The sequence below is a fragment of the Rhincodon typus genome, chromosome 45 (assembly GCF_021869965.1).
Source record: "Rhincodon typus isolate 14 chromosome 45, sRhiTyp1.1, whole genome shotgun sequence".
Classification (NCBI taxonomy): domain Eukaryota; kingdom Metazoa; phylum Chordata; class Chondrichthyes; order Orectolobiformes; family Rhincodontidae; genus Rhincodon; species Rhincodon typus.
The window spans coordinates 7966994-7980466 of NC_063376.1; positions in this window are offsets into that span (position 1 = coordinate 7966994).

Here is a 13473-nt window from a genome sequence, read left to right on the forward strand (position 1 = left end):
TGCTGCTTGGCCTGCTGTGTTCATCCAGCCCTGCACCTTGTTGTCTCAATAACTGGTGACATTGATTTCCGTTAATGAGCAGAAAGTTAACTGGAGATGCGAGTAAAAACTTTTCATACAGTGAGTGTTTGGAATCTGAAACTCACTGCCTGTAAGCTTTCTGGACACAGAAACCCATGTAATATTTAGGAGGTATTTAGGTATTCCCTTGCAATGTCAAAATGTACAAAGCCAGGTCCCAAGTTCTCGGAAGTGGGATGAGAACGGTAAAGTGGTTGTTTTGACAGACATAGGCCCAAATGCAGACAAAAGAAGCATGAGTGGTTGGGGTCGGGCTTTTGTAGACCCATGGTTTTAATTTTTTGCAACCAGTTGTTGAAGTTGGTGTTTTCAATTTAAAACTGCTCTATCCCGTTCTCCTTCTAATGCGACAAAAGTCTTGAGTTCTCTCTCTGCTATTAGATTCATTCTTTTTATATTCCTTCTCCTGGACTGGAGAAGATAGCAAGAGGGGGAAATCTGTTTGGCTGAATTTGCCTGTGCCAAGTGTGAGCTTATGGAATGCTGCCATGTTGGAACATTTAATGAGTGAGAGTTAAATAATGTATTTTTTTTTAAGTATTTCAAGAGAGTTAAATTGATGCAAATTCTTCTGTTTTTGTTTTTATTTTAACTGTGGTACAGGAATGAAATGTGTTTTACTTAAAGCCTAGTAGTTTGACCAATTGAATCAAATCTGGAAAGCAGCACCTTACCCTTGCCCTTAAGTCAGATCAAAGTTAGCGTCTAGGAACTCTCCTTCATATGTATTGATTGGGTCTAGCCTGGTCCATAACAAGGATCACTGAATTGCTACAGCACAGAAAGAGGCCATTCAGATATCGTGTCTGTGCTGGCTCTGAGAAAGAACAATTCACTTCGAACCTCTCCTCATGTCAGCTGAAGATTTGATTCTCTCCAAATGCCTCAGTTGAATTTTCCTCCACCCTTATCCGAGGTAGTGCATCGCAATCAAAACAATTAGCTGCAGCATCGTTCTTTTTTTCTTCCTCGTGTCTCCATTGCTTCTTTCACCAATGATTTCCATTCTGGGTTGACGTGTTTGTGACGGTGTCATCAATGGGAGTCGTATTTCATCAATCTCATCTCTGCCTGGACACCTGCTGATTTCAGAACCTAAAGTAAACCTTCAATGAACCTTCTTCATTTTACTTGAAAAGTAATGTCCATCTCTCAATTCTGTCCACCTTATTGAGGCTCCTCGTGCTTTAGCAATAATCATGAACCTGTTGCTCACTGTCCAATATCTTCACATCATTGCTAAAGTGTGGCATCAAAAACCAGACACTACACTTTGTGCCAGTCGAGGCAGTGTCTGATACACATTAAACATAACCTCTTTGTTTCTCACATGCCTCGAGTAATAAAACCTTGATTTCTCAATAACTTTGTGAATGACTCTCTGACTCTCATCCTTCTGAGCTCTGTTTATTACAGCCCCAGTTGTACCAATCTTTCCTTATTCTGTCATCCCACCATCCCCGGTGTTAATCGAGTGTGCATTTGCTGCACTCCCTCTTTCACCATTAATGACAAGATTACAAATCCCTCAGACACAGCTTCTCCTGTAACACCTTTAGAATTATATGCTTTTTACTATATTGCCTCTTTGTGATCGTCTGACAAAAAATAAGGTTCTTGACAATTCTTACTGCCTTAGTGTTTTTAAAATTTCCTTGGTCACCGATCATCTCTGAATGGGGTGTTTTGAGACTTTACAAATCAGAAAGGACCTGATGTAAAGTGTCGAGGCAGCTGGAAGACTGGGAAGGATGAAAGATTTACAATCTCACGAGGCCACACTCCCAAATGAATGAATGGCCCACACCCTGTGATCCCAATCACGGTGCATCACTGCAGTGTCTGCCGCTTATGGAGTGCCACATTGGGACAACAAAAGGAAAGCTGAGTTACTTTGGAGCCTGGAAATTGCATGACACCAGAGAAGACTGCAGGGTTGGGGGCGGTCGGTGTGCGTAAAGTGTAATACTTCTGCTCAGGTCTGTCAGCATGTAATCCTGTGTCACTTCCCCTACATGTCCATTGTGATTTAGTTGAGGGTTGCAATGATCAGAGCCTGCACACAGGGCAGCACTGTTGCTTAGGAGAAGGTTCACAAAGCTCCTACACCTCTGGCTCACTGGATAACCCCATACTTTACGTTTCCTCAATTCTGCAGAAGCAATAACTGACACTCCTATGTGCATTTTACTCTTCTCTAAACACCTCTCTCCTGCTCTCTATCCCTTCCCACATTAATTCCTTTGCCCAGCCCATTATAAACAGTCCACTTGATGTTAGAGAGAAGCCAAATGGCACTGAATGCAAAATGTAGGTTTGCCCCACTCCAGTTATGCAAGACTTTTGTAAGACCACATCTTGAGATTTGCATGCAGAATTGCAATCTATAACTAGGAGATGATATACTTGCAAAGATGTTCCCTGTGCACCTCTGTCTCACTGGTGCCCATGCACTTCTTTTTTTTATTCATTTACAATTTGAGGACACTGGCAGCGAGGCACACATTTAATACCCATAAGGAATTGCCCAGAGGGCCGTTTAAGAATCAACCACATTGCTGTGGGTTTGAACTGACACGTAGAAATACGTGAGCAGCCAAGTTCAACACATCATAGCGAAGGAAGATTGGCTGTTGGCATTTTTTTTCTTATGGAATGGAATACAAAAAGGAGATTTTGTTAAAACTGTACAAGGCACTGTTTAGGATGCCCTTGCAATACTGTGAACAGTTTTGAGACATTTCTCTTAGGAAAGATATGCTGGCGTTGTAGGCAGTCCATAGAAGGTTTACTCAGCTGGTATGAGATATGGGGTGACTGTCTTGTGAGGAAATGTTGACGAGATTGGGTCTGTAGTCATTGAATTTTAGATAAATAAGAGGCAACATTGTGGAAACATAGAGGACAATTGGTGGTTTTGAGATGTTGGACATGGCGAGTTAATTTCTTTTTGTGGGAGAGTCTAGGGACAGTTCCAACTATCTCTGAGGTTTTGTTAAAACTGTACAAGGCACTGGTTAGGATGCTCTTGGAATACTGTGAACAGTTTTGAGATCTTTCTCTCAGGAAAGATATCCTGGTATTGGAGGCAGTCCATAGAAGGTTTACTCAGCTGATACTAGATATGGGGCGACTGTCTTCTGAGGAGAGGTTAACGAGATTGGGCTTGTGGTCATTGGATTTTAGACAAATGAGAGGCAACGTTGTGAAAACATAGAAGACGATTCGCGTGGATTTATGAGGTTGGATATGGCGAGATTATTTCCGCTTGTGGGAGAGTCTAGGAACAGAGAACATCACTTCAGAACAAGTGATTGCACATTAAAGAAAGCAATGAGGAGGAACGTCATGTCTCAGAGGAGAGCGAGTCTGTGAAATTCTTAACAGCAGAGGGCTGTCAAGGTCGGGTTTTAAGAATTTTCAAGGCTGAGGTAGACAAGTTTTTAAACAGAGAGTGAATCAGGACTTATCGATAAAAGGCAGGAAAGTACATTTGAAGATGATCCGATCAGCCATCATCTTATCGAATGGTGGAGCAGACTCAGTTACCCAAAAGGCCGACTTCTGATCCTACCTCTTGTAGTCCTGAATGTCCTATTCTAATTTTCCTCACCTTCTGAATGTTTCAGTCTCAAGGAACTGAAAGGAACCGATTTGGTGTTGGCAGAAAACCCACAGGAAAGCTTTCCATTTCAGCAATATGGATGGCAGATTATGTCGAAGTCAGGTGAGAATAAATATCTTCATTCAGAGACTGGTGACCGTGTGGAATTCCCCGCTGTATAAAGCTGTGGAGCCAATTCACTGAACATACTTAAGAGATGAACCGATAGATTCCTTGTTACTAAATGTGTCAAGGAATTTGGGAAGGCAGTGGGAACATGGTATTGCGCGAAAGGATCAATCATGAATAGATTGAATATTTCAGCAGGGTTGATGGGCCAGGGAGCCTAATTTACACATACAGATACACTGTATTTTGTTCAAAAAGCACGCAATTTGTAGACAGTCAATGAATGTGGCATTTTATAAATTCCTACTTTAGAAATAAAACCTCCAAACCAAAACATAAACAGATTCTAAACAAGGCTTCACACGTAACATGCATTGTCTGACCTAAAATGTCACCTCTTCGCTATGCTGATAAAACCTTTAGTTCTCTCAGGACTGTGAATTGAAAGGAATTCTGGAATTTACATATACATGTTGATCAATTAAATCCTTTTATCTGATTAAAGATTGAACAGCACATTAGCTTTGTTCAGTACATCCACATCAATGGTGTGAACCTTTGATCTTTTACTTATAAATTATCTGTCTGATACACCCTCTCTCACTAACAAACAAAGAAGGTGTGAGTTTCCAACAATTTGTGTTTTCAAATAAACTTGTTGGATGATAACCTGATGTTTTGTGATTTCTGACCATGTGTGTGTGAGCACGAGAGCATGGGTGTGTTGTGTGTGTGTGAGAGTAGAGTATGGGAACATATGTGTGTACATGTGGAAGAGAGTGTTTGTGTGAATGTGTCTGTGTGAGAGCATATGTGACGGCATTTGTGTGTATGTATGCATGTCTGATTGTGTTTGTGCATGTGTGAGTGTGAGAGTGTGAGTGTATGTATTTATGTGTCTGTGTGTGCATCTGTGTGTGTGCATGTGCGTGCATGTGTGTTTGTGTGTGTTTGCGTGTGTGTGTGTGTCTGTGAGTGTACCTTTAATATGTGTCTTGTTCCCTTTCTCTGACCCATCTGCAAAAGATCTTGTACTCCAATGTGATGTCCTTTCCTTTGCACAAGAAAGTTAACACAGAATGTGGCATCAATGGTGTCAATGACAGGGAAACCTGCTATACCCATGACTGTAGATTTTCCTGTGACAACTAGATTTATGCTCGATGCTGTTTCTTCTCATGCAGTTGTTATAAAGCTTATGTTGTATCCCAGCCCTGAGAACAAAAACAAAGCACCCAAAGAGGAACACCGCAGCCTGTAACCTGTAAAAGGTGTGTGAAAAGTGGTGTAACCTGCCTTTCAGCAACTTCTTGTGGTTAACTAAAATTAATCCCTGCAACACACTTTAAAACAACAGGTCACAATTTATCTATTTAACTCTAACGGTGAGCGCATCATTTAAATTATTAACAAACTGAACAAATCCATTCTGGCTCCCAAAAATTCCCGAATACAGCAAGATTCTAATGGTGTGCTGTTCCAATAAATACAAGCCCCACTTACATTAAAAAATGTTGAATTTAGTCTCTCGAAATTACAGCAAGGTTACGTGCCTTCTGGAATGTTCAGTGCCTTCTCTGTCGAATCGTCAGTCAGGAATATTAACTATTCGTGCCGTTGGCCCTGTTGTTATTTAGATGGTGCTTTCTCTAAGATGTAGAGGAGTCTGTGAGCCAACGCTTCTCTCTTGCGAGCTCAGGGCTGTTAGCTTTGGCAGGTCGCTGTTAGTTCTGCTGCTTTGCACAGCAGCAGCAAATCATCTTTTAAAAGGACAAGGCAATGCTTTCCCCCTTGCATTTAACAAACGCCAAATTCTAACTTCCTGTGTCCCTGAATACAAGTATTCGACCCAAATTGGCAACAACTCACTCTTTTAAAACAAAAGGAGCCATCGTTATGAATAGATGGCTTCATTTTTTTTCCCCAAAAACCTTAACTCCATTGTACTACCAGACCTATAGCTCATTAATCTGGAGTTACACATTTTATACAAATTCTACACATATGCAACATTGAACACTACAATTTCTATCTTTTATGACATCTTTCTTTGGAATTCGCGTTAAACATTCGCAAATAATATTTTCTTGACCCACAACATGTACACTCTGTAAATGAAATGCTTGTATTATGAGATTCCAATGACATAATCTGGTCTTCTTGCGTTTAAATCTTTCCAAAGATATCAAAGCATTGTGATTGGTATACATAATCCTCTCTAATGCATTGCTTGCAGTGTGAACAAAAAATGTATTACCAAACTCAATAATCTTTTTCAATGCATGAATATTTCTTTTTCTGGTGAATAGTGAGTTTTTTTTTATTGAAAAACAACCAACTGACCTTTCAATTCCACAACATCATTCTTCTGTAACAACACAGCTCCAACAATCTCATCGCTTGCGCCAATGGCAAGTTTGAAGGTGTTGAAAAAATTTGGTGTAACTAAAACTGGTGAAGTGTTTAACACTGCATTTAATTTCTCAAATACCTCCTGGCAAAGTTCTGTTCACTCAAATTTCGTGTTTTTTTTAAACAAATCTGTCAACTGTGCAACTACACTACTGAGGTTTGGTCCAAACTTCCTGTAGAATCTGCTCAAACCTAGAAATTGTAGCACTTCCTTCCGTGAGGATGGTGTTGGAAATTTCTTGATGGCCACCGTCTTCACATCCCTCGGTGTCATCCATCTGTGTGCGACGTGCGCTCTAAGAATATCACTTCTGGCTTTGCAAATTCTGTTTTTGCCAAATTTATGACCAACTTTCACTTCTGTAGTCTCTCAAAGAGCTGTGTCAAATGTTACATGTGATCTTTCCACGATGGCTAAGGATCACTAAGACATCTATACAGATGGCACAATTATATAGATGCACAAAAATATATAGATGCAATGACTCTGTACATTGGTCTTTGAAAAATGACTTGCGTACTTTTCATTCCAAAAGGCATGACTTTAAACTGATACTGCCCATTGTGGATTATATAAGCAGTAACTTCTTTTGTTTTCTTCAACAAAAGGTACTTGCCAGTAACCATGAAGTAAGTCAAACTTTATGATGTAAGTGGCTTGTCCTAGTTTTTCCACACAGACTTCCAACCTTGGAATTGGGTAAGAATCAGATTTGGTTGCAGCCTTGAGCTTCTGATATGTACTCATAATTGTTGAGTACCACCAGGGTTGGGAACCATTATGATCTGTGAAGTCCACACATTTTGACTTGTCTCAATGATGTCTTTTTGGAGCTTACTTCCTTCTGATCCTGCATGGCTTTAAGAGGATTAAGCCTGTACGTGTGTTGTTTTGTCAGTACAGCATTCCCTACACCAACCTCATGCACTATGGTGTCGTCCTCCCCATTTTATTACTATATAGGTCCTCATACCACTGTAAAAAGTCTTTCAACAATTCTCTGTTCCTGGGACATGTAGCTCACTGGCATGTCCCATTCCTTAAGGATTTCCTCATTATTTGATTTATTCTGAGGCCCATCAAAATACAAATCATCGAGATTTGATTCCTCACTCTGAGTGGCAGTAAGTAATACCTGTTTCTCTGGTTACCTTTCCCTGTCACAGTAATGTTTCAGCATGTTCACATGACATACTCAATAATATATTTTTTTCTTTCTGGCATCTTTACCAGATAATTCAAAAGACTTAACTTGTTCTAAATTGTATAGGGACAACTAAAACTTGCTGTGAAGGGATCTCCTACCACTCTTAACAACACCAATACTTTATCCTCACAGACAAACGTACAACTTTCAGATTTCTTATCTGTTTCTTGTTTCATCAGATGCTGTGCTACCTTCATCTGCAGTCTAGATAATTCAGGACCTCTGCTTAACCGTTCTCTCCCCTCAGATATATAATCCAGCTGTGTAATCTCTGACTTTGGACCCATCAACTTTTTCTTAGTTAATTTTAAAGGCCCTCTTACGTCTTGTTGAATATCAATTCAAATGAAGTAAAGTGAGTCAATTCATTTGTAGCATTTCCAATAGCAAATAATATAAATGGGATACTTTTATCCCAATAATTGGGGTAATCCTGACAATAGACTCTCAGCATGGACTTTAGGTTCTGATGCTTTCTTTCCAATGCTCCCTGGGATTCAGAATAGTATGCACTTGATTTACGGTGTTTGATGGCTAAACTATCCATGACCTCCCTAAATAATTCGGCAGTCGGATCGGAGCCTTGGTCTGACTGAATCACCCTGGGGAGGCAATAACGGGTAAAGAAAGCAAGGAACATCTCCACCCACCTTTTTTGCCTTCACATTCAAAAATGGAATTACATCCAGAAACCTGGTAGACACATCTATTATGGTTTGCAAATACTGGTTCCTATTTTTGTGGTTTTAGGGAAGGAACAACACAACCAAATGTGGGACTTGCCACCAAAGGCTCTGGATTTATTACTGCCTGTGGCTTTCCTACCATCTGACACGTATGGCAGGTACGGTAAAATTCAACCACATCATTATGAAATCCAGTTCCAACAGAAATGCTTCTATATCTTAGCCTGAGTCTTCCTTACACCCTGATATCCTATTGCTGGCAATTCATTTGTTAAACGTTGTGCTTCGTGTCTGTATGACACCGCCAACACAATCTGGTGAACCTCCGCCCATTTCCCATCTGCACTAACCTACTAATGCCTCCATTTGCACCTTAAGATTTTATCCTTAAGGTAATAGCATTCTGGAATATAGCCCGGTTCCTTTTCCAATTAGACTTTATGATATAAATCTTTTATCGTCTCATCTTCTTGTTGCAACTCCATTAATCTTTCAGAACCAAACACCTCTGCCTAATCCTCTACCTGCTTAAGGTTTTTGTTTACCGTCTCATCAACCTGAGCATCAGCTAACTGTACATCAACTCGTTTGTCTTTCTCTTTTATTTTCCCGTCTTGCTTTAAGTTATTGCTGCAGGATCTTGTCACCACACAGTCTGGAAAAACTCCAGGTTACTTTTTTTTAAAAACTCCTTCATTTCCTGGATTCTCTTGGCTTTTACACAACAGTGGGTATCACTCCCATGTCATCCAGCTGTATTGTTTCCAAGAATAAACTGTATTCCTGCAACAGCCAATTTTTCAATCACTCCCCACTATCACTTCCCCAGTCTTGATTGGACTTTCTAGTCTTATCTTACACAAGGGAACAGTACTCCTCTCTCTATTGATTTCACAGATTAGCAGTCTCTCAGGCAATATTTCAGAAGGAGTGCAAATATTTTCATTTCTTTTTATCATAGACAGGCTATGTCCCGTATATTTCACTATTTTAACTTCTTTACCTACTCCCTCTGTTCCACCTGAGTAAATCTTACCCATACAGATGAAGTCTTTGACAAGATTGGGCGCTATCTTACTATACAGCCCATGACTCGACTGTGCACTCTCCTGCAGCTCCTTCAGTTCTCTCATGATTTCCTTCACTGCCTTAAGTAATCCCACTGGTTTAGACTCTGGTGCCACATCTTTTCTCTCATTGCCTCTCTTAAGCCACCAGCCGTATGCCTTTGTGAGTCCGACCTTATTGCAGTGAAAACATCTGAGGCCTTTCACCTCCTTTCCACCCTCTTGTGTTTCTTTTTCCACAGGTAGCAAACTGTTACCAGTGTCATCTGCTTTTTGATTTTCATTGAAGGATCTCTCTCTTTCTCAGTTTTAATCCCTCATGGAATGAAATTGCTGTTGGAAATTATTTTTCGATGTATGCCCTCATGTGTATTCAACCGACATCTTGGCAGCTCCTCTTGCTGTTTTAACTTTCTGTTCCTCAACATGAGATCTTATCAATTCTGAAAGTGCGTTTTTAAACTCCTTCACCAGAATAATATCTCAGACCCTCATATGTCTTTTCTATCTTTAATGTTTTCTTCGATCTATTGAAGTTGCTCTGTTTAATTCTTTCAAACTCAATACATGTCAGACCTGGTTCCTTTCTTACATTTCTGAACCATTTCTGGTATCAATTCATAAGCACTCCAAAGTAGCATGTTTTACTTCTTCATGTTCTCCTAACACCTCCTCTGACAGCGCTGCAAACACCTCGCTAGTCCTGCTTACGAACTTGTTCTGAATTAACATTACCCACACAGTCTCTGGACAGTACATCTGGTTAGCTGATTTCTCAAAGGAATTGCAAAAGGCTTCTACATCTTTTTCATCGTATTTTGGTAATGTTGGAGCATATTTGTGTATATCCTTACCAGGCTGTTGGCTACATTGTGTTTGTTTATCATCACTTCTATCATGTACTTTTACTTCTGTCATTTGAAGTCTGTTTGCTTCAAGTTCCAACTTCATCTTTTCCAACTTGAACATTGTTTCCCATTCTTTTTCTTTAGTGAGGAACCTTCTTTCCCTTTCTTTCTCTTCACCTAGGAACCTTCTTTCCCTTTCTTTGTCTTCTCACTCCAGTTGTTGCATTTGCAAATTTATTTTTTCCAACTCCACTGCATTTGACTGTTTCTCCGATATACCTAAATTCTTGGCTAACTGCATTATGATTTCAGCTTTCTTATTACCCCAAATTAAACCAAATTTTTGCCTGTGTGCTGATTCTAAAAGTGTCACCTTTTTCTGACTTTCTAAACTTTTTTTGGCAATTTTGGGAAGCATCTTTGGCCCCCAGAACCTCTTTAGTCATGTGCTATAAAGCATAGGCCGAACCCGCCCCCCTTCTGATAGTGAAAACTGAAACACCCTGAGACAGTCGCTTCACCCTATAATCTGTTAAAAGAAGTTAGAAAAGTGGTATAATCTGCCTCTCACCCCTAATCTGTCATAAAGTTGTGTTTCAGTGAAATAAATGCCTGACAATCACTCTATAGTCAACAAGTAACAATGTAGTTATCCAGCTCTAACAATGAAGAAATTAACTGAACTATTACCAAACTGAACAATTCCACTCTCACTATTAATTATTCCTGAATAAAGCAAGATTTGCACGGCATGCTGTTCCTGTAAATACATATCCCACCTATCTAAACCAAAAAAATAAATATTAGAACATCAGAGGGAGTAGAAACTGCTGATACTGGAGTCTGAGATAACAAGGCGTGGAGCTGGATAAACATAGCAGGCCAGGCAAGGCAGCAGAGGAGCAGGAAAGCTGACGTTTCGGGTCCAGACCTTACTTCAGAAATGGAGGAGGGGAAGAGGGCTCTGAAATAAATAGAGAGCGTGGGACGTGATGATAGAAGATGTGTAGAGGAGCAGATAGGTGGAGAGAAGATGGACAGGTCAAGGAGGCAGGGAGGAGGTGAGTGTAGGTCGGGAGTTGGGATGGGGGTTGGTCAGTGAGGAGGGAGGGCGGGTAGGTGGGAGGGAAGACAGACAGGTCAAGGAGGCAAGGTTGAAGCTAGTAGGTAGAAAGTGGGGGTGGGGGTTGGTCAGTGAGGTGATAGGATAGGATAGGTGGGTGAAAAGATGGACAGGTCAAGGAGGCAGGGACGACAGGGGCTGGTCTTGGGATAAGGTCTAGGATGGGGACATTTTGAAGCTTGTAAAGTCCACGTTGAGATCATTGGGCTGCAGGGTTGCCAGGCGGAATATGAGGTGCTGTTCCTCCATGCTATGGGTGGCATCGTTGTGGCACTGGAGGTGGCCCAGGATGGACAAGTAGTCCAAGGAGTGGGAGGGAGAGTTGAAGTGGTTCGCAACTGGGGGGTGTTGTCGTTTGTCACGTTACCTTGAAAACATATCATTTCTTACAACAGGATTGGTCTTATACGGTCTAAATCATCAGATTTAAATTTAATTCTTTTTTGGTGTCAAAGTGTCTGGTTTAAATTAATTGTCTGAATTCAAACTTGTTGTCTTGATAAGGAAACAAAACTGTGGGTTGGACTGCTAACTATACAGCCTTCAATACAAATGTTACTTTCAGACATTCTGTGCACCGGCAAACTTACAACCTGCCCACAGACATCCCTTTTCACTAGGCTGAGGAATGGCACATCATCTTTTAAGGGGAGCACACACTGCTTTCCCCCCAGTCATTTTATAAAGATCAATATTTTACAAACACCAAAGTGACGCCGGTGAAGCAAGCTTAATTTTCCTGAATGTTGTCAAGCTTCCTGAATGTTGTTCGAGCTGAACTCATTCAGGTAAGTGTGGAGTATTCCATCACAGTACAGACTTTCACCTGACAGATGTTAATCAGATTTTGTTGAGTAAGGAATTGACTTACTTCCTGCAGTATGCCAAACCTCTCAGCTGCTTTTGGCCGTGTGCATCTACTTACAGCACATGGACTGCAACGATTCAAGAAGGCAGATCCCAGCCACATTGTCAAGGATATCAAGAATGAGAAATAAATTATACCACACCCAGAGAAACCTGCATCCGATGAGATGCTAAATAAAGCCACAGGAATGATGTGGCTCGTTCAAATCAGTTGCACATTCTCCCCATGTCTGTAGGTTTTCCTCCAGGTGCTCCAGTTTCCTCCCACAGTCCAAATTTATGCATTTTAGGGTAGATTGATCATGTGAAATTGCCCCTTATTGTCCAAGGATGCTCAGATTATGTGTATTAGCAGGGTTACAGGGATAGGGTTGTAGGATATTCTGAGTGGGGATACTCTTTGGAGGATTGTTATAGACTCGATTCACCCAAAGGCATGCTTGTGTAATGAAGGGACTCGATGATTGGATGCTTGTGTAATGAAGGGACTCGATGATTGGATGCTTGTGTAATGAAGGGACTCGATGATTGGATGATTGCAGTCAAGGGTCCCAGACGTCACTCGAGGGGAAATCAGTGATGATAGTCTCATTGAACACTCCCATTGAATTATGCCAATATCGTCTCTTTAAATCCTGACAGTTAAACTCCCCCGTTATAATTATCGTGCAATTTTTGTTCTTATTTCCCACTATTGATTTGTTTCAGAAGATACCTTCGTTTGAATTGTCAGACATGGCCTATTCTGTCCATGTGCAGAATTTGACTAATTCTTGGGGTTCAGAGAAGGGATAGGATTAACTGGTCAGGACATGCACTGCTTATGTAAAAATTCCCCTTACACCAGTTGTTGATTTTATTACTTGCGTTAGTGGTTGTAATTAGGCTCCATTAACTTGGGAAATGTTTTTCTGCTCTGATGAATTCTCCGTCCTATAAATGAAGAAGTTTTCCTAATCTCTTAAAGAGAGAACAGTCTAATCCTTGACAAGAATCATCAAAATAACTATTATTTACAAAAGGGAAATCATGTCTCTTGGTTTTTTGATCAAGCTGAAGATTCTGTGGGCGATTACTGATATTCAGAAGATCTACTACCCAGTCTTAGCTGCGTTTGGTGTCCCAGGTAAGTTACACCCTGTGAATGATGTTTTTAAAAGTGGAATATAATCATTTGTTTCATTGTAACTTTTCTGACAGTTTTTTTTAGTGATCTTCCTTACATTTGAGAAATGAGTAGACATCAAGAGAATTCATTGACATCCTAAGACATGCGAGGCAAAAAAAAAACATTCTTTCTATCCTGCTGAAGGGTGTAAATCCTAACATCGATTCTCCTGCTCCTCTGATGCTGCCTGACCTGTTTGTGTTCCTCCAACTCCACACTGCATTGACTCTGTTTATCTATCCAGCTGTCCTTTCTTTTCTTTCTTTCCTTATTTCTTTCC